At 38.7% G+C, this 22142-nt stretch overlaps 1 pseudogene and 1 gene segment (V, D, J or C); both read left to right on the forward strand.

The window, feature by feature from the left end:
- Positions 1 to 22142, forward strand: part of LOC102137723 (T cell receptor beta constant 1-like) — a 266137-nt gene that overhangs the window by 51995 nt on the left and 192000 nt on the right.
- On the forward strand, positions 1379 to 21852 carry LOC135969796 (T cell receptor beta variable 6-6-like; annotated as a pseudogene).

A 22142-nucleotide genomic window follows, 5' to 3' on the forward strand; every position in this document is an offset into this window, starting at 1 on the left:
ACAGCCAACAGACACATGAAAAAATGCTCATCATCACTGGCCATCAGAGAAATGCAAATCAAAACCACAATGAGATACCATCTCACACCAGTTAGAATGGCGATCATTAAAAAGTCAGGAAACAACAGGTGCTGGAGAGGATGTGGAGAAATAGGAACACTTTTACACTGTTGGTGGGATTGTAAACTAGTTCAACCATTATGGAAAACAGTATGGCGATTCCTCAAGGATCTAGAACTAGAAGTACCATATGACCCAGCCATCCCATTACTGGGTATATACCCAAAGGATTATAAATTATGCTGCTATAAAGACACATGCACTCGTATGTTTATTGCAGCACTATTCACAATAGCAAAGACTTGGAATCAACCCAAATGTCCATCAGTGACAGATTGGATTAAGAAAATGTGGCATATATTTTGTATATATTTTTAAGCATTTGTATACATATATAGGTTGAAACTTTAAACATTATGAAGTGTTTGTTTTTCTCTAATAATAATTTTTGCTTTAAAATGTATTTTAAAATGTATTTCTCTGATATTAATATAGCCACTCAAGCTTTTGTGGTTACTACTTATATGACATATGCTTTTCCATACTTTACTTCCAATATATTTGTGTCTAAAAATAAAATCTAAAGTGATTTTCCCATAGTCAGAATATAGTTGGATTTTGGTTTTTCTATTTTACAACATAAAATCAACTCAAAATGAATTAAAGACATAAGCATAAGACCTGAAATCTTTAAAATATTATTAGAAAACATAGGGGAAATGTTTCTTAATACTAGTCTTGGCAAATAATTTTTAGATATTACTGCAAAAGCACAAGCAACAAAAGCCAAAATAGACAAGTGGGATTACATCAAACTAAAAAGCTTCTGCACAGGAAAGGAAAGGAAATAATAAACAGAATAAAAAGACAAGCTACAAAATGGGAGAAAATATTTGCAAACCACACATCTGAAAAAGGATCAATATCCAAAATATGTAAGAAACTCAAATAACTCATGATCAAGAAAACAACCCAATTAATATATGGCCAAATGACCTGAATAGACATTTCTCAAGAGAAAGCATACAAATGAAGAAATGTTCATCATTGCTAATTATCAGAGAAATATAAATTAAAGCCACAATGAGATATCACTTCACAACTGTTACATTGGCTAATACTACAAAGACAAAGGATTACAAGCATTGATAAAAATGTGGAGAAAAGGGAAGCATGTACATTGTTGGTAGAAATGTGTGATGGTTAATACTGTGTGTCAACTTGGTTGGACTGAAGGATGCAAACTACTGTTCCTGGGTGTGTCTATGATGGTGTTGCCAAAGGAGATTAACATTTGAATCAGTGTACTGGGAAAGGCAGACCACTCTCAATCTGGGTGAGCACAATCTAATCAGCTGCCAGCACGGGTAGAATAAAAGCAGAAGAATGTGGAAGGACTGGCTAAGTCTTCTGGCCTTCATCCTTCTCCCAAGCTGGATGATTCCTGCTCTCAAACATCAGATTCAAAGTTCTTCAGTTTTTGGACTCTTGGACTTAAACCAGTGATTTGCCAGGGGCTCTTGGACCTTCAGCCACAGAATGAAGGTTGCACTCTCAACTTCCCTACTTTTGATGTTTTGGGACTCATACTGGCTTCCTGGCTCCTCAGCTTGCAGAAGACCTATTGTGGGACTTTACCTTGTGCTTGTGTGAGTAAATACTCTTTAATAAACTCCTCTTCATCTATCCTATTAGTTCTGTCCCTTTAGAGAACCCTGACTAATACAAAATGTCAATTAGTACAGTCATTTTGACAAACAGTATAGAGGTTCCTCAGAAAATTAAAAATAGAACTACCATATAATCTAGCAATTCCAGTTCTAGATACAAATCCAAAAGATATGAAATTTGTATGTTGAAGAAATATATGCACTCTTATATTCCTTGAAGCATTATTCACATAGCCAAAATACAGAATTAACCTAGGTTTCCACCAACGGATGACTAGATGAAGAATATATAATATATATTCTGTATATGTGTGTGTATATATATTCTCTCTATATATGTATGTGTATACATACACATACACACACATACACACACACGGAGAGAGAGAGAGAGAAAATGGAATACTACTCAGCCTACAGAAAAAGGAAATCATATAATTTGCAACAACATGTTTGGACCTGGAGACATTATGCTAAGTGAAAAAAATCCAGGCACAGAAAGACAAATAATGCATGGCCTCACTTATTCATGGAATCCAACAAAGTCGAACCCACAGAAGCAGAGAGTAGAAGGGTAATTGGCAAGCACCGCGATGGGGTTTGAGGAAAGGAGGCATGGGAAATAGGGAAATGTTGGTCAAAGGGTACATGTTTTAATCAGACAGAAAGAAGTTCAAGAGATCTATTATGCAGCATGATTACTAGAGTTAATAATATACGTACTCTTGAAAATTGCTAAAAATGTGGATTTTAAATGTTCCTACAAAAAAAAAGACAAAACAAAATAAGTATGTGAGGTGATGCATATGTTAATTAGCTTGATTTAATTATTCCACAATGTATACATATATCAAAATGTCACAATATCACATTGTATACCATAAATATATATAATTTATATTTGTCCATTTTAAATAAATAAAAAAGAAATGAGATAGCTTTTAACTAAGCTTATATAGTGGTATAATATACAATTTTTTGTAGTAACAAAACTATAGTAATTTTGGCTTATACTGAAATGTGCATTAAACAAGTGTTTGCATAAAATTTAAATTCAAATTACTGTTCACAGCCCACAGAAACCCACGAAAACATGTGTGCCTTACTCTGGATACAGAAACAAATAGCTTGTACTCCTAAGGAAAAAGAAAATTCCTGCCTTTTGATGAGAATTGTTTGAGTTTTATACTTATTTTATGGGTAGCTTTGCTGACCTCTTCATTCTACCATAGCTGGATATTCCTCCCTTGCATGTACTTTTGTTTCCTGGGGGCAGTGAGTCTTGGAAACATTTGGGAAATTCTTATTCTGAGCTTGCCTGGCCACAGCCCAGGTTCCTTCCTGGACACTGCAGCATCAGGCTCTCTCCTCAGCTTTCTCTCTATCTTCTGTCCCCTCAGCTCATAAACCCCAGCTCATAGAAGCTGACATCACCTAGACTCCCAGATACCTGATTGTAGAGACAAGAAAGGAGTTCTCAGGATATGTGCCATAATTTCATACTGGTTTCTACAAGAACCAGGGTTGGAATTAGAGCTGATTCATTATTCAGTTAGCATTGACATTGTTGATTAGAGACATATCCCTGTTGAAAATATTTCCCGGCAAAAAATAGAAGTTCCCTTTGGCTCTGAAATCTGCAAAGCCCTTTCAGATGTCCCTGTGTCCTTGTGCCCTCACTCCACAGCACTGCACAGGCATGTGCTTACCGCAAAAAATGGCAGTCTCAAAGGGAGGAGTGCCCACCCACATGAGGCTCCACCCTATTCTGAGAAAGAACCTCTTTCACAGAAGGAGAGAACAGACCTTTCCAGAACCTTTAACATGAGATTTTTTTGTGCGTGAAGTCTGATCTGAGCAGCAACCTTGCATCAGATTTCAAAAGACAATATTTCCCGTATCTCCTTGTGCTGTACTAGTGGGTACAGAAGTCAAGAAAACTTTCCTAAGTCTATGGCCAGTTCAGATGGCATCATTTTCTATTTCTGAGATTAAATTATGTGTATTAAGATCCTTACTCTGCCCTTTCAGGTTTATTGCTCCTCAGACAAGATATCCCCTTTTCAGGCCCCAAACACATTCATTGCAATGCCTTTCCTCATCCTGGTCCCAGTTCTGGCTCTTTCGCTTCTTGAGACGATAATCCACCCTAAGGCATGTTGTGACATGCATCTTCTGCGTCACTGGGATCGCTAAGTGGTACAAGCATTCACTCAATTGCTTTAGCTAGAGTCCCCAGAATATCTGCACCTCCTGTCACACTCTTCTTCCACATTGGTGCATAACCACATCTTTAACGTTTCTGTTTATTAAAACCTCTCAGATTCGACTACCATTTTCTATCCCAACCAATACTGTCTTAGCTCAGGCAACCGCTGTCTTTCACCTGAACTACTTCAACACCTTCCAAATATCCACCTACCTGATGTCTTACTCTCTATTCTAACTCAGTTCATTCTCTGCAACAGAAAACAATTCCTTTCCATTGACTTTAGGGTTATTACCAGTCTTCTTTATATGTAAATGTTAGCCTATAAGTTATTTTTGTGAAAAAAAAAAAAATCTTCCAAACTACAAATTCTTATAACCATCCATGATTTGGCCCTTGCATACCTATCCAGTCTTGTGAAATTCACCTACTCTTTACCCACTTTTTGCATACTTATGCTTTAATAATATTCATAATCCCTCAGCTCTCCCAAAGCTCCATATGCACTTTCTCACTCACTCCTGAGCCTTTACACATGCTGTTCACACTACCTAGAATAATCTTTCTCTCCTTATTTATCTGTACTCCTAATCCTTCATGTTTAAATGGCATAACCATCATGCCTGAGTCTCTGACTGTGGTAAATACCACATGGTACCCAGAGCTTCTACAATCATAGTGTATCACACACTTCATTGTTTAACTTATTATGATAGTTTTTAAAATCATTAATACAAAATATGCTCAATGAGGCCAAGGACCATGTCCAAAGTTTTAATTTTTGTATCTTCAACAGTATTACAGGCTCTGAATAAAGTAGGTGCTGTATAAATATTTATTGAATAAACCAGGGCTGTATCAGGTCTTGCCTTCCTAGCTAAGATATGATCTCAGCGGTCTAAACATTTCTCTCTCAAAAGTATTGCTACAATTATTTGGAGATTTTCACGTTGTGGTAGACTGAATAATCATCTCCCAAAATGTTCAGATCTGAATCCTTAAAAATTGTGAATATGTACCCTTACGTTGCTGAAATGATTTTGCAGATGTGATTAAGGATCTTGAAATATGAGGTTTTCCTTGATTAGCTGAGTGGGCCCAATATCATCACATCCTTTCCTAAAAAATCTTACCTAAAACCGCACCACCTCTGTGAAGCCCTCTCTCTTTTCCCAGACAGATATGGAGGTTTCTTTCTTTACGTGTTTATAACAAATTAAAGAAACTTCAACTTCTATCACTATGTTATGATATTGATGGTCATGTCTGACTCTTCCTAGACTAGTATGGTTTTTGAGGGATTGGACTATATGTTTGTTTACCTTTGTAAATCTAGTATGTATAACTTGTACAATATATTGGATACAGAATTATAAGCCCAATGGGAGCAGAAACCTTTATTTCTTGTTCATGCTTGTATCCCAGAATCTAGTACTATGTCTGGTGCATACAGTAAGAGTGAGGCAAGAGGATGCAAGCCAGAAAAAAGCTATGTGACAATGGAAGTAGAGATCAGAATGACAGACAAACTTTGAAGATGGAGGAAGGGCCCTGAGCCCAGTAGGGCAGATGGTACCTAGAAGCTGGAAAAGGCAAAGAAATGGATTCTCCCATAAAGCCTACAAAAGGAACACCACCTGCTGACACTTTGATTTTTAGCCCCATAAGACTCATTTCAGACTTTTATCCTGAACAGGACGGAACTGATCAACATGAAAGCAGAAGTTAATAAGGTAGAAAATTTTTTAATCATAGAACTAAGAAATAAACAAATGAGATACTTGTTTGGAAAAAATAGAAAACCACTTGCCAGCCAAAAGACAGAGAGGACAAATATACTAAAACAGAAGTGACAAAGGGAAGTATTATGATAAAGTCTATTTTTAAAAACAATATTTTGTATAATTCTCTGCAAACAACCTAAAAGCCTAAATGAAGTGGCTCACATTTTAGGAAGATAAAATTTAACAAAACTGACCCTAATATGGATAAAAAGCCTAAACAAAACAATGGCTACAAAATAAATAAATAAATTTGTAATAGAATTTCCTTACAGAAAAGTGCCAGTCTCATATAGTTTCTTACAGGGGTTTTTTTCCACACATTTTGAAATCAGGGACTTGGAGAATACCTGAAACATTGCAAAGTATAGAACAGTAGGGGACATTTCTAAATTATTTTCATGACATTAGCTTAATATTTATACCAAAACTCAACAAAACTGCACCTTAAAAAAAAAAAAAAATCTATAGACTGACCAGGCATGGTGGCTCATGCCGGTAATCCCAACACTGTGGGAGGCCGAGTCGGGGTAGATCACGAGGTCAGGAGATCAAGACCATCCTGGCTAACACAGTGAAACCCCGTCTCTACTAAAAATACAAAAAATTAGCCGGGTGTGGCAGCACGTGCCTGTAGTCCCAGCTACTCAGGAGACTGAGGCAGGAGAATTGCTTGAACCTGGGAAGCAGAGGTTTTAGTGAGCCAAGATTGCGCCACTGCATTCCAGCCTGGGCAACAGAGCGAGACTCTGTCTCAAAAAAAAAAAGAAAAAAAAAAAATCTATAGACTAACATCACTGATTAGTATTGATAAAAAAGTATTCAATAATAGAGAATCAAACAATGACACTAGAAAATAATCTACAAATTAGTGTTTGCTCCAGGATGGTAAGGGTAGTTCAATATTAGTAAACTTACTCATCAAATCCATTATATTAGTCAGTGGGGTTGGCCTGGGCACTGGGAAACCGGTGGGTAGAAAATACTGTCTCAGAAAGGCATTGAGAGAGAACACATCCTAATCCTATCTGGAAATTTATGCTCCTCTTCAGCCATTCACGTCTCTTAACGATACTCTCCAGCTTTGCTGAACTCTTTGCAAACTCCAAAAATATCATATTCTCTTAGATGTTGCACAGGCTGGTCCCCCAGCCTAGTCTACCAGGAAATTATTTTCCTAAAATTCTTACCGAAACCCACACTACCTCTGTGAAGTCCTTTCTTCCCGGGGAGATGTAGAGGTTTCTCTTCCTATGTGCTTACAACAATTTAAAGTCTGTTACTATATTATGGCTTTTTGGTCATGTCTGACTCCTTCTAGGCAAGTATGGTCTTTGAAAGATGGGACTGTATGTCTTTCTACCTTTGTAACTGCAGTAGTAGGACTAGGAATGATATATAGAATACAGAATTATAAGCCCCTATGGGAGAAGAGACCTTCTTTTTGTTATTCATGCTTGTATCCCAGAGTCTAGTACTATGGTCCACATAGATGTATATTTGTTCAATAATATGAAAGACCCAAATATGCCTTTATGGAAGTGACCCTGCACTTATGCCTCACCATCTCCTACCTACCCCGGAATTATTTATTAACTATCTCATGTCTTAGGTCTCATCCCCCTGCGCTAGTTAAGAGTGGGCCCTATTGCTAAGCAAGTTAAAATAGGAGGCTGATGAAGAAAATCTCTGTGGAAAATGCTGAAGAGTAACACAGGAATAAAAATACCCTTACTCTGATGATGCCATATATAAGGGCAGATGCAGTGGGTTTACACTTCTACGTTGGCTAATTTCTATGACTGTCATGCCTCTCAACTTCAGGGACTTCCAATGAGGGGCTTCACAACAATCTCTGGCCTCAGTGGGGAGCTATTCCCTTGGCAAATCGCCTCACTGCCACTCAATGGGCCATCAGGGTGGGTCTTCGCCTCTGCTAAGCCACAGGAATACACCACATCCTGCTCCTAGAGGAAGGGAAAGACAAAGGATCATAGGAAGTAAACCCCTTGAGGAAATTTCAATTTGGAATTTATTCTATTTATAACAAGGCTCAAGTAGCGTATTATTTTTCCCATCTCAGACCGTAACCTCAAGTGAACTTACTCCCAGATTCACACACATAAACATACGCACCAGCACCATCCCAGCAAGGAGGCAGCTACACAAAAAGAAGCAGGTGGGAGAATATTATATTACATATTTAACTACAGGATCACTCCAAGAATTACATTCCCTAAAATTATTCCCTCCATTGGAAGCAGACGAGTAGCCAATAGGAAGAGAAATTGCTAAAACAAAAATGTGTTCAGTTGGATGAAATATTTACTTAAAACAGAAATGTATTTATGAAGACATAATTCTTCAGAATTATATTATGAGCAAAAAATAAAATCCTATACCCACCAACTGACAGAAAGAACCATCTCTAGGACAAGGACACCCCAGAGTAACCTTGAACATTGAGTTCTTGGCCAGGATAGGATGGAGGGGTCAGACACACCTTATTATACCTCTCCCTTGGAGCTGTGATGAGGTTTTCTTGCCTAAAGGCTAAACACAAACCAGCCCTTTCAAAAGACTCCACTGCTAAAAGCAGTGCTGTCCCTCCTTTTTGCCTGGTAAGAGGCCACCAAACGGTGTTTGTGGCCAGTCTATGGAGGACGTGTAGTGAGGCTTTTGATGTCCTTTGCTTCACCTTTTGATATCAGAGAGCTGAAAACTCCACCCCCAGATCATGCTAACATGGCCTTTTTCTTTTCTTTTTTTTACAGGGGTCCCATGAAGGGGCAGGAAACTCAATTGTGATGCACATGTTTTTCCCTTTATTAATGTTCATGACTCCTCCTATAGCTTATTGAATATCTATATTTGGCCATTCCACTCAGTATGTATTTCTTTTCCCTTTGCCACTCCTTAGATGTGTCTGTTTCTGGCTTCTGGCCAGAGGCTGTGCTTCCCAGCCTCTCAGAAAGGCCACACTGCAGGCTGCAACCCTTTATGAGAAATAAAGCTCTCCCTTCCAAATTTGAACCTCCTCATTTTCAGTTGACAATATCATCATTCTTCTAAGAAGATACCAATGAAGTTTCAAGGATGATTCAGCATGATAATGAACTGTTTGTAATCATTCAAGATATACTAAATGCTGAAGGAAGTCAGTTTAGAAATAAGAAGCAGGACAACCAAAGGATAGAACCTAGAAGAGGACAAAGAAAGGATTTTACAGAAACCACTCATGAAAAGAGATCCACCAATTCTGAGATAAAAGAACTGGGTTTGAGTAAGCCACTTGTTATAAGAGTGCTCAAGGTTTTCAGAAAAAAAAATAAACGGAGCTAGTCAATGATACCTGGCAATAAAAGATATTTTGAATTTCAGGTCATTGAAGGTAGCATGCTAAGTATGGTTTTAGTTTTGGGAATTAGAGTAAAATGAAAATAATTTCTGAAGAAGGCTCCAGCCAAACTTTAAAAAGTAAAAGGAAAAAATGCAAGGTATAGAATATTTGAAAAATTATTACTAGTTGAAAGTATATATTTTAGAACTGGACTGATCTGGTCACCATCTAGTTTTGCCATGTTACTTAACCTCTCTAAAATAGTTTCCTAGTCTATAAAAATGGAAATAGTCACACATGGCTCCAAGAGGTTTTATTTAGTTGAGAAAATGTATGTAAATTGCCTGACACAATCCCTAGCACAAGAATAAGACTCAATAATAACTAATGGTGGTAGCAGCAAGACTGCTACTACTAGCTGACCATTCTGAAAACTGAGCCTGAGTGAGTGATTACTATACACTGTGCAGTTGTAACTTAACACATTAATTCATTTAATCTTCACAGCAAATCCATAAGGTTCATACTTTTATTAGTACAACTTACAGAGAGTAAAACTGAAGCATTCACAGTTAACTTACTTGCCTAAAATGAGCTTACGTGGCAGAACCCATATTTAAACCCAGGCCCTCTCTCTCCAGAGCCTTCTTTGTTAGACACTAACCTTGTGGTAGCGCTATCAAGTAAATGGGTTTGCTGTCTGATATGCTCAGAAGCCAATAACCATGGCACCAGCTTTTGAGAAAAGAAAGGTTTTACTGCAAAACTGGTCAGCAAGGAGACATGAGCCGGCTCAAATCTGTCTTCCTGATTTGGGGTCTTGGACAAATTTTTAAGGAACTGACAGAAAGGATTTAGTAATACTTGGTTGATAGGGTCTGATTGGAGGGCTTCAGATTTAACCATTTATGGTAAAGTAGGCTGAGGTAGATTTGAGCCCAGATCTTCCCATCCAATGAACCCATTGCTTCTGAAAGAGTTTTGGCATCTAGGTTCCAGGTATCTTCCTGTCTTCTTGGTTCCGAAGGGAGGAATCATTCGTTCCAGGTGTTGTTCAAGGTCAAAGCTTTTGGCTCTGTTGTGCCTACAATCTAACTCAACATTTTGTTATCCACATAATAGACCCAGTTTGGGCTGATCCTGCAGTTATAAATCCCTCCCTTTTTGTTTAGTTTAGTTCTCAATCTTGAAGGAATTGAGTGTCCACTCTAGGTACTTTTTGTTGAGAAGGGACATAGGTCTGTATCTGAGGAATAAAACTGTTTCATAATTAATTGCAAATATTCATGGGTCCGGGGTGAGGTCAAACAGGTGGGTCAGGGAATTCTTTTGATATTTAATAATTATTTCATGAGCAGGGGGACTTGATTTAAAAAGACAAGATACAGGGCAGGTAGAGACCTTGAGAGAAGGGAGAGAAATCTCAACACATACGCAAATATAATTTTTAGTCTAGTAGTAGCACTCTTACTGCTACCCTCAAAAATAGATCTTATTCCTGAAGAAAATACGTTGTTTACATATTATATCCAGGTGTGTTACAGAACACTAGATGGAGTCAAGTGGCTTTTGGTCTATTGTTATTTGGGTAGGTCTCAACTTTTTTAGAAGTATTAATGTAAAGACAGCATGATGTATTAAAGCATAAACACCTCTTTGTTTAGCCAGTATATAATCTGAGTAATTTTATTATCTAATATTACTTTAGCCAAAGCACCTGGCTCTCTCTGTTGAGCCGCCCCGGCCATTGTGGTCTCCTTGGCAAGATTTTTCAGGGTGATACGAAGCTTTTAAATCATATTTATGAGAAGCAACTCCCCACTATGGCAACAGAGTTTGTCTAAAGAAATATCCTACACCATCTGGTGGGCCACCTGGTAAATATTTACCTGGGAGGAGATTTAGCCTAGATCTTGTGTGAACAGTTTTATGGTGTTAATCTAATGCCTAGCATCATTAATGTCATAGAGAAAAGGAGTGACTAAGTACCCTAGTAAACAGATGTCTTTTGGGTATCAACTGTCAAAGCATTCATAGTCCCAGGTCTGGCTGACTGTTTTATAGACAAAGATATATCCTGAGGAGGCACATAGAATACAGGATATGTTAACATTTAAGTTCTCAGTTTGAGGAATTTTACTTAGGACTTGGTCAGAGTAGGAGTCAGAGTATAGAGGAGTCTAGAAGGAGTTATCTAACTTACAAATTGGTAGGAAAGAGGGCAGTCCTTGAAGGTATACTAGATTCTTTTTATTTAAATCTTGACATAATCATGTAGATCTACAGTTTGAGAATGTATCAGTGTATCTCTCCTGGACCAGAGGATAGAAAACAGTAAGTGGAAAGTAGGTGTGTCAAGTAAACAGGTGATTTCCGTGTCTGCGTTAGCCAATGTCTGGCTTCTGTGGGCATAGGCCCCTTTATCCTCAGTTTTATAGCTGTTAACGCAAGTGTCTTTGCAGGGGATGTTAATGGAAAACAGGGAACTAATGATCCTCCACCAGCAAATCTGACCCTATAGGTTATACCTGTGGATTTTTTGTCATAGGTCACCAGAAAATTAATCACTTTAGAGAAGTTAGTCACAGAGACAAGCAGCAGATCAGTGTGATCAAGTGCAGAGGGGGTTTTGATGACTTTTCTAACATTTAGACAGATTTCATGAGGTAGGTAGGGATTTTGACATTTTTATCAAGAAATTATCCGTTTGGCTGGACGTGGTGGCTCATGCCTGTAATCCCAGCACTTTGGGAGGCTGAGGTGGGTGGATCACTTGAGGTCAGGAGTTTGAGAGCAGCCTGGCCAACATGGTAAAACCCTGTCTTTACTAAAAATACAAAATTTAGCCAGATGTGTTCACTTGAACTCAGGAGGCAGAGGTTGCAGTGAGCCGAGATCGTGCCACTGCACTCCAGCCTGCACGACAGAGTGGGACTCTGTCTGAAAAAGGAAAAAAAAAAAAAAAAAAAAAAAGAAAGAAAGAAATTATCCTTTTAAGTTGAAGTTAAGGCAAGCAAAAGGATATAAAAGGATATAATAGAGGAAAATTGTGGGCATTTTTAACACAGGAAATCGTTTTGTTTCCCTGAGACGAGATATTTGGCTGATAGAAGAAAAAGGATTAAAAAAAAATAAACTCTATCCAAGGAAGGGCTATAAGGTCCTAAATAATATTTTTGAGGTTAAATCAAGGAGGTAGAGATGATTAATTTAGTAGCGTAGAATGATATATATGACAACAAGGTAAAAATTAAATTGCACTAATGCAGACCTCACCCGATATCTTGGGCAAGCTGTCTCCTTTAGTGGTTTCCTGTTTCTGCCCTCACAGTTTCATAAGGTGGAGGCTGGTTTTAGACACAGAAATGGATTCTCACTTATCTGGAGAGCCAGGAGCCCTTTTGGTCTTACTGGGTTTTTAAAAACGTAACTTAAGATCAATTAGGGGTTTCCAAGTTTGTTCCTGGGTGGAAAAGCTGGTTGTGGGCCTCCACAGCCATCTGGTATATAGTCAGTCTGGTCCTTTGGTTTCTCTTATCTGTGAAGGGCATGACCTGTTTGGGAATTTTATAGGGGCCAAGAAGAATCTTCTGAAAATGGGAATAACTTTTACCCATGAACGATGAATTTAGGGCCTCAACCCTTTTAACTTTATTGCTGAATGGATCACTAAAGGAACTTCTTAGGGCCTAATCTATTTGACCTGTAGTTGGTCTTCAGGGTGGTGATTTTTCCAGGTTTTAAGTTGTACTCAGTTTCCTAGACTTAGATAATGTAAAGGAACATCTATAGGAAACATTAAAATAACTAGAAGCGTAATTATGTATAGCAGACAAAGTTATGCCCAGAGACTGTACACATTTTATAGCATCTAACGCATTTACATCATGATCATTTTCAATGTTAAAATAATATTTTGTCTTAAGAAGGGTTGTCCCACATAGAACTTTGTAGGGGCTAAACTGATGCTTGCTTTTAGGGGTCATTCTTACTCTAAGCAGGGTAAGTGGCAAGATCTTATCCTATGATAAATTGGGTTTTTAACACATTTTGGCAAGTATATTTTTTAAGACATTGTTTATCTTTTCAGTTTTTCTAGTAGACTGGAGCCTCTAAAAGACGCGTCATTTCCACTGTATCCTAAGAGCTCCATAAAATTTTTAGGTAAGTCTGGTATCTCTGTTGTCACTTTGAATTGAAATTGACAATCCGAAGTAAGGAATTATGTCTTTTAATAAAGCTTAAGTTACCTCAGATGCATTTTTTGTTTGACATGGAAAGACCTTGACCCAACTAGTGAAGGTGTCTACAAGTACCAACAGGTATCTATAGTTTCCTCCAGCTCCTGGCATAACTGCAAAGTCTATTTGACAATCTTGTCTTGTTTCTGTTCCTCAGGTTTAGACCCCTTTGCCTACTGGAAGTGGTTCTGTCTTTGGATTCCTTGTAGCACAGATAAAACAATTTTGGAAGACCTTTTGGATAATCTTTTGTACGTGCAGCCTGACTTTGGTAACTAATGATATGTTGTGTTTCTTCTATGAGTTCTTTGATGTAACTGGGAAACAATCCTTTATCAAATGCTCAGGAACAAGAACTATTCCTTGTTCATTGTAAATCTAGACTTCTTTAGTTGTTTTACACTGTTCCCTTTCCAAGTCATGAGTATGAGTATGAAAATCCCTACTGGTTTGCTCTTTTTCGATTTACCTTTGAGTACTGTGTTTAAATAAGGACAGATTCATACTTGGAAAAAGTACCAGAGCCTTTGTTTTAGGCTCTTTTGTCCTGGCTGTATGTTTTTCTGCCTGATCAGCTAGATTTTTGCACTTAGTTTTCTAGCTATCAGTCTCTTGGTGTGCCAGTCAGTGCATTATGGCCATTTTTTTGACAGCAAAATTGAGTCTAATAAGTCTAATATCTCTCTCGTATGTTTAATTTTATTTTTTATGAGGTTAGTGAGTCTCTGTCTTTTCTATGGCTCCATTTACATGCACTACCAAAAAGACATATTTGGAGTCTATATAAATGGTTACCTTTTTATTTGTACTGAGGTGGGAAGCTCGTGTGAGGGCAGTAAGCTCTGCCTTTTGGACAGAGATACCTGGTGGGAAAACCTCAGCTTTTAAGATTTTCTGGTAAGTCACTATGTGTATATCTGGCTTTTCAGGGACCCTGATCCATGAAGCTGTTCACATTGGTAAACAATCTCAGGTCTGGGTATTTCAAAAACTGATTTGTCAAGTCAGGCCTGTTTTTGTAGAGCCTCTTTAGGGATTTCAGGCAGTGGTCCTTCTTCTAATGGTAATAAGGCAACTTGGAGGGTACGGTCTTGCTTAGGAGATACCCTAATATTTACTCATTCTGGTGAAAAATTACTTGTGCATTTAATTTTATTAGCAACTCTTATCCCAACAAAGGTATTGGACATTCAGGCATATATAGGAAGCTATGTTTAAATGGGTTTAATAGGTTTTTCCTCTATGGCATTTGAGTGGCTGAAGGAAAGGCTTGCAAGGATGTTTCCCCAGATACTCCAGTAATAGCAGTGGTCTTTGGGAAGACAGGGACTTGTCTTTGTTTAGGATAGAGTATACAGCTCCATGGTCAACTAGAAAGTCTATGCATCACTTTTCCACACCAATTGTCATCTGCACTTCTTTGTGGGAAATGTTGATAGAGCCAATAGAGTGTATAGAAGTCCCTGGGTCTCATCATTACTGGTTGCTATCAGTAAGCTGTGGCATGTGGTGTGTTGATTTGGGGCGAGTTTTATCTTAAAAGACCATAGACAAGTATGTTATTAAAGTTTCCCATTTTGTATAGAGTTTTATCTGAAATGACTTGTACAACATCCTGTACAAAGGAGGTGTTCTGGGTGTATGATGTGGTGATTATGGGGATTCCTCTTCAGAGAATCGTCAATGGGCTAGATATTCCCTCTTACATGTCTCAGAGGGTCCTAAACACCAAAAGGTATTGGGCCACTGGAGATGTTGGCGTTACCAAGGCCCCTTATATGCTCCTCCTGGATGAGCTGTTGAAGTGCTTTCTAACCCAGGATTGGGCTAGGCTTTTCTGGTGGGATTACCTATAAAATCACCTTATGTCATAAACCAGTGATCTTAACACCTCTGCCAGACTCTTAGTCACCTAGGAACACCCTAAAAGGGCAGGAGAAAGCAATGTATTTCATCTTTGGAATCCAAGGACTTTCATTTAAATAAACTTCTGAGATTCTTGTCACAACCATCAAAACTTTTAACCTCTGTTAGGATGAATAATAATGCAAACCAAAATCTCAGAAACACAAAGGAAAACCAAAACCAAGCCAAATTGAGTACTATAACAGTTACAGCATCTTACTATTGCACTTATTCTTTTGGACCCTAACCCAAAGCCAGGACTGAAATAATCTAACCAGGATCTCCCTAGGGTAGGATTCAAACCCATGAAGCTACACAAAAATAGGACTCTAATCTACAGTCCTAGACCAAAGACAATTTAAGGTGTAAGTGCATATTAACAAGGTACTGACTCCAAAAGAAATCTTATCCGGAAGCAATTTCTTTCCTCAAAAGAGAAAGTAGCACTCAAAGGGCCTGAAATGTCATGACAGAGAATAAGGACCTCATAGCTAAGCCTCTGTATAAACTGGTCTAGGTAGCACCACTCAGGGTCAGTGAAGAAACTTTAGTTCCCACTGAGGTACTACAGTGCCTTGGCAGGCACTGGCCTCACATGGGGCACCTATATTTGTTATCAAGCAAATAGGTTTGCACGAAACCAATAACTATGGCACCAGCCTTTGAGAAAAGGAAAGGCTTTATTGAAAAAACAGCGAAAAGAAAGGAGTAGGCTCAAATGTTTCCCTGATTTGGGGTCTAGGGCAGGTTTTAAGGGATTAGAGAGCAAGGGAAAGGATTTAGGAATGTTGATTTGGTAGAGTCTGATTGGAGGGCTTCAAATATGACTATCTATGGCAAGATATGTTAAGACACATTTTAGCCCGGGATCTTCTGGGCCAGTGGACCCCTCACTACTGAAAGAGGTCCGGCTTTCAGGTTCCAGTCATGTCTTGGTCTTCTTGTTTCTAAGGGGAGGAATCTTTGGTTCTGGGTATTGTTAGAGGTCAAAGCTTTTACTATGTCACATGCCTGGGCTACATGGTTTGCAGTTAGGTAGCTGTTGGCAGTGTGAGAGACAAGTGTTGTTTCTCTGGCCAGGAAGTAAATGAAAAGTGCTGGTATCAGAGACTAAATTCATCACAGCACCAAGCAACATCCTACTTTTTGTGTTGCCATGAGCAACAGGCTTCTCTGCTGTGTGATCATTTTTCTCCTAAGAGCAGGTGAGTCCTGGGCACAGGTGAGGAATCTCTATTACTGAATTCACAGGATCTAACTATAAAATGTTTCTTCATAAAAGTCACATTAGTCTCCTCTTTCCCAGGCCCTGTCTTTATTTGATCACTCATTGTTCCCCCTAACAGGCCTCAAGAATGCTGTAGTTACACAATTCTCAAGACACAGAATCATTGGGACAGGAAAGGAATTCATTCTACAGTGTTCCCAGAATATGAATCATGTTGCAATGTACTGGTATCGACAGGACCCAGGACTTGGACTGAAGCTGGTTTATTATTCACCTGGCCCTGGGATCATTGAAAAAGGAGATGTCTCTGAGGGGTATCACGTTTCTCGAAATACTAGAGCATCTTCTCCCCGACCCTGAAGTCTGCCAGCACCAACCAGACATCTGTGTATCTCTGCGCCAGCAGTTCATCCACAGCACCGCATAGCCACATCCTCTCCACACACAAAAAGGTGCATACCAAAGAGGAAAAACCTGCCCTCAAAATTCCTTGCCCCAAATAAGAGACATTTCCTCACAAGTATTGACAAAAAGAGCCAAACTCTCTAAAATATTTGAAGAGATTTATTTTGAGCCAAACATGAGTGAGCGTGGCCAGAGGCAGAGGCTCAAGAGGGCCTAAGAACATGTGTCCAAGGTGGTCAGGCTACAGTTTGGTTTTATACCTTTTTGGAGACATCAGACATCAACCAATACATGTAAGCTGTACATTGTTTCAATTTGGAAAGGTGGGACAACTCAAAGAGGGGGCTTCCAGGTCACAGGTGGACTCAGAGAGTTTTCAGACTGGCAGCTGGTTGAAAGAGTTAAGTTATTATCTAAAGACTTGAAATCAATATAAAGGAGTGTCTGGGTTGTAGGAACCAAGGTTCTTATTATGCAGATGAAGTCTCCAGGGAGCAGGCTTCAGAGAGAATAGATTGTGCTTCTTAATCAGACTTTTAAAAGGTGCCAGACTCATAATTCTCTTCTGGATCAGGGAAAAAACTGAAAAGGAAAGAGAATTATCTACAGAATGTAGATTTTCTTCATGATAGACACCTTTGCAGGGCCATTAAAAAATATGTCAAAAAATATACTTTGGGGGAAAATATTTTGATGTTTTTCAGGGCCTGCTATGAGTCATGTTGGTGTCTTATTGCTACAAAGGGTCTGTTCTGTCACTCCTAAGGTCTCCATTCTAATGTTAATCCTGGTTGGTTGTGCCTGAATTCTAAAGTGAAGAGGGTATAATGCGGCATGTCTGACCCCACTTCCCACTAAGACCTGAACTGGTTTTTCAGGTTATCTTTGGAAGGCTCTTGGTCAAGAGAAGGGGTCCACACAGTTGGTTGTGGGGCTTAGGATTTTATTTTTGGTTTACATAAGATTATGCCAAAGCCTTTCCCTAAATTTGATATTCTCTGCTTCCCTCTTTCCATTTTTGTCCTTCTAGGACACCTTTTTGCTTGTGATTAAACCCTTCGTTTCTTGTCAATATCCCACTAGACTATAGGACACCAACAAAATATGAACACTCATCTTGGTTTATTTGTGCTACTATAGCAAAATAACTGAGATTGGATAATTTATATATATAAATTTGTCACAGTTCTGTAGGCTCAGAAGCCCAAGAACAAAGCACCTGAGGTTCAATGTCTGGTGAGGACCTTGGTCTCTGCTTCCAAGATGGCACCTTCAGTGCTATGTCATCACATGAGTAAAGGGCCTAAGCTACTTCTCCAGCCCTTTTATGAGTCACTAATCCATTCATGAGAGCAGAACCCTCATGATCACTTCCCACCTGTTAATGCTGCCACAATGGGGATCACATTTCAAAATGAATTTTAGAAGAAACACATTCAAACCGCAGCACATTTATAGACAAACTTTTAGACACAGATACAGGGAAATTTTAATGAAATTGAATTTTAACCAAGTAAAGACAAATAACCCACAGATTTACAAATACCCTTCAAAGATTCTTCAAAGGGATCTCAATGGTTAATCACATTGTTTATGAAAATGAGAACAGTGACAGCAAGACCTCTTCAGTGGTACAATGGCCTCAGCAGCAGTAAAAGAGGGTAGTAAACATTATGCAGACTTTGTGTGGGCTCAGGATCACTCACAGAGAAGAAAGTTATTTTGTATGTATGTGTGTAACTGTGTGTGTTTAAGAGAAATGAACTATGTTTATTTACAGGGATTATTGAGGAGCAGAACCTCACTTGGGTAGATACGGGTATAACTTTTAAGATCAATATCCATGGTTTTGAATAGATAGGCTAGAGATACAGCAGATTTACTGAGTAGTTCCCCAAAGATGTTTGTTGGGTGATAACCACCTATATTAGTTTTCCTATTACTGCAAATTTAGCAGGTTAAAGTAACAATTGTCTTATCTCACAGTTCTGTTGTTCTGAAGTCCAGGAAAGTGTGGTTGAATTTTTCTCAGGGTCTCATAAGGTGGAAATCAAGGGGTCAGCTGTCTGCATTCTCATCAGGAGATCGACTCCTCCTCCCAGATTATTCCTAGTATTGGTAGAATTTGGTTCCTGTGACTGCAGGTCTAGGGTCTCCATTTTTTATTGGCTATCACAGACAGCCAATGAGATTGGCCATTAGCTCCTTGCAGTTTCTTTCTGGTCCCCTTGATCTTCAAATGCACATCAAATCTGTCTCATGTTTAAAATCCCTCTGATATCCACTTCTGCTTCAAGACAGAAAACTCTGCATTTAAAGGGCTCCGGTGATTAGGTTAGGCCAACCTGAATAGTATTTATTTTGTCAAATAATGTAACATAATCGTTGGAGTGACATCTCATCATATATTTAGATTCCACTCATGCTCAAAGTGAAGGACATCATACATGGACATGAGTCATTGGAGGTCATTCTTTGAATTCTGCCTACCATACCAATGGAGATCAAATGCCAGGAAAGTCAGGAATAGAAATTCAGAGGGCATACAATCAAATACATTAAATTAGGATTCAAAACTATTCAAGAGATGTTTCAGAGTTTTGGCCATGCAGTGGATCAAATTTTCTTACTACTGCTTAATCAAGGACACAGTACAGAAGTAGAGTGAATTGGTCTTTATTAAAATGGAGCAAAGACCAGGTTTAGGAAGGAAAGGCAAGAATGTGGAATAGATTTGGCTCTTTCTGGAAGAACACTGGAGATTCAAGACAAGAAACAAAATTGTTTTAGTCCCTGAGTCAACAGAAGAGAAGAAAGATGAGACCAGAACAGTTGTCAGTGAAGGAGCAGTGAAGTGGAAAGGCAGAATGGAGTGAGTGTGGAGATCACTTTTCTGAAGAGAATAAACTTAGTTGTCAGATGAAAAGAGATATATAATTAACTTTGTCCTTATAAACTTTGAGGTAACTTGCCATGGAAATATTTTTTCTTATCAGTTAATTTGAGGGGAGGTAGCACAAACCTTCAACATTTCAGTTAATAGAAAACTAGGCTCGACCTCAAGATGAAGCCTTGAAAAAGAAATGTCTGTTAGAATCCAGTTAACAGAAGAACATCTACTGTGACTTTATTATCAGCAACATGGTGAAAACTTCCTGAAGAAGAAATGTGGGATGATACAGAAACCGATTAAAGTCTCGGAACAGCAAATAGTTTCTCCTCTTGTGAATTAATTCACCTTCTACAATTAAACAGAGATAAAACTCAGGGCACCTCAAATACTGATGAGCTTCACAGAAATGAATTGCCACCCAATTCCATTGATGGAGAAAGATAAAAAATGAGCAAAGAAAAGGTAATCTCAGAGAGAAGAATTGTTGAGAAGGTAGCAGTCCTTTCTCCTTTCTCTTTCCATGAGGTAGTTGCTATTCATTACTCTGTGATAGGGACTGGGAACACAAGAATCACCACTCATGGATTAATGAATTCAAGATCTATACCTTCCATTTTGATTCTAAATTTCAACTTAAATTTATTCAGGACACCAACTGAACACTTCTACCTAAAGGTAAAACTCATATCATATTTCCCTCCCAAGATGCATTTCTTTTGAGTGCCTGACTTGATGGAGTAATTTATTTGTAAAATATATGAACACTGAGAGTCATGCCACATTTCTTTCTCTTTTGCCCTGGACATCCAATTTTTATGCAAGCACTTTCATTTCTAACTCCTAAATATCTTAGTTCTTTGTTTACTATCTCAATCACTGCAACCACTGACATGTTTATGCCCTTTTTACTAGCTTACCAAATAAATATGAAAGTCTCATTAATCTCTCTAGTTCCTTGTTAATCCTCATTTCTTCTAATCTAGTATTAGTATAGTACCTAAGTATAATCTTCCAAATTGCAAAAATCCGTTTCTATCACTCTTTCTGCAGCATCCTTCAGTGGCTCCCCCATGGTCTACAATGTATACAATCTAAGTGTATTAAAATGAAAAAAAAAAAAACTTATTACTATCCCTTTAATATTTTGAAAAAAGGAAAATTTGTCCTTTACCAGAAAAAATAGCACTGTATTATAATGTCAAGTTCACACTAGAGTCTAGGATGGTGTCAAAGAGCTCTATATTTTTCTTCTGGAGTCACTTTCATATCCTCCCACAGACCATTACAGTTAGTGTATTAGTCTGTTCCCGCTCTGCTATGAAGAAATACTCGAGACTGTGTAATTTATAAAGCAAAGAGGGTTAATTGATTCACAGCTCCACATTGCTGGGGAGGCCTCAGAAAACTTACAATCATGGTGGAAGGCAAAAGAGGCAGGCACTTTCTTCACAGGGTGGTAGGACAGAGTGACTGCCAACAGGGGAAATGCCAGATACTTATAAAACCATCAGATCTGGTGAGACTCACTCCTTATCATGAGAACAGCATGGGGGAAGCTGTGCCCATGATTGAATTACCTACACCTGGTGCCACCCTTGACACCTGTGGATTATGGAGATTATAATTCAAGGTAAGATTTAGGTGGGGACACAGAGTCAAACCATATCAGTTGGGTACTGGGGAGGACATACTGTATTAATCATGCCTTCTTATTGTCTGTATTTTCTAACGTTTTGACATGCATATTTTCTAATGTTTTGACATGCATATTTTCTGATATTTTGACATCTGGGGACTTGCTGATCTTGGAGGGACTGACCCTCTCAGGGTTAACTCATTCCTAGGGATAGCAAACTACTTTCCCTAGAGCATGCCTTTCGTATCAAATCAACCAATCCAAAGCCTCTACTCCAAACCACCTCCTTTATTGGGCTCTCATACACTGAGCCCCTATTCTCCTACCCTAATTACCACAGGGCCAGGTACTAAACAACTTGAGATAATCCCTACACTTTGGAGCCTGCTCAAATTTTTAAACTAGCCAATGCTAAAAATACTTAGCCCGCGTACCCTGCCTCACTCATTCATTCAGTGAAAACCACAATAAAGGTTCTTGCCAATGCTTCCTGTCGCTCCTTCTATCTTCTGACCCACTATTGTGATTCTTATTGCTATGGTTTTTTTCTAACTTGGTCTCTCTTTTTAGACTAGCCGTAAACCAATATAGCCACTCTCCAGAAGACCTCTGACTCAAGGGAGGGGGCGTTAGATTCAAGTGTGAGTGTCAGGTGAGACACAGTGGAGAAAGTGAAAACAAAATGCATGAAAGGAAGAAATGTATTACTCACAGAACCCAAAGAGGTTAGACAGGCCTGAGAGAAGTGTGAAGATGGCAGGGAGCTCATCCAGT

The sequence above is a fragment of the Macaca fascicularis genome, chromosome 3 (assembly GCF_037993035.2).
Source record: "Macaca fascicularis isolate 582-1 chromosome 3, T2T-MFA8v1.1".
NCBI classification, from domain to species: Eukaryota; Metazoa; Chordata; class Mammalia; order Primates; family Cercopithecidae; genus Macaca; species Macaca fascicularis.